This window comes from Egretta garzetta, unplaced genomic scaffold, assembly GCF_000687185.1.
Source record: "Egretta garzetta isolate BGI_Z169 unplaced genomic scaffold, ASM68718v1 scaffold819, whole genome shotgun sequence".
Classification (NCBI taxonomy): Eukaryota; Metazoa; Chordata; class Aves; order Pelecaniformes; family Ardeidae; genus Egretta; species Egretta garzetta.
In genome coordinates this window covers 170048-170844 of record NW_009260833.1, presented here as the reverse complement: position 1 = coordinate 170844, position 797 = coordinate 170048, and positions in this window count along the sequence as shown.

Here is a 797-nt window from a genome sequence, read left to right as displayed (position 1 = left end):
CGGGGGGGGGACGCAGGGCTGCGAGCGGCAGGCAGCGTTCTTGCAAATCGGAAAAAAACAAAAGGGGGGTTGGGGGGAGCGATGCTGTTGTTCAACGTGGGGTTTTGTGCCCCCCTGCCTGTCCTGGGGTTCCTTGCAAAGCGGGAGCTGATCGCCCCCCCGCTGAAGGCAGGTCTCGGCGCTGGGTGGGCAGGCAGCCCAAATTAGACCTGCGGTTTCTAAACCAGCCGCCGCTCCTCCGAGGGAAGGGTTAACAGGACCGTGCTGCGAGGTGGAGAGGGAATGGGGTTGAATCTGCCTTGCCAGGGCTGCTCCTCAACTCTGCAGAACCTCGCTGTGCTTGAAAATAGCAAATGACAGGTATTGATTTGCCTTTCTAAGGGAGAACAGTTCATTTCGCTTTGCTTTTGGTCTCCACTCGCCTGTATTTGCAATGCCGGCACGCAAAAGCAGCAGCTTCCCTGCCCTGTCCTCGCAGCCCCCCTCCCCTCCTTTGCCACCCCCAAAGCGATGCTGGTCCCCCCTCGCCTGCCCGGCAGCGGCCAGCCCGCGTTCAGCCCTTGGGTTTGCCTTGTTCTCACTGAAATGGGGTGCAAATTCTTACGTGTGTCACCGGGGCAAGAGCTCATCCCTGCAGCCCCAAGCTGGGTTGGTTTTCTTTAGTGTGGTTTTTTTTTTGTTTTTGTTTTTGTTTTAAAAAGATGTCACAGCAGAGTGAACTGAATAAAACTTTTTAAAACTGCAGCAGCGGAGGGCTTCTCCGGGGGAGCGGGCAACGTGAGGCCGGTGGGGCTGGG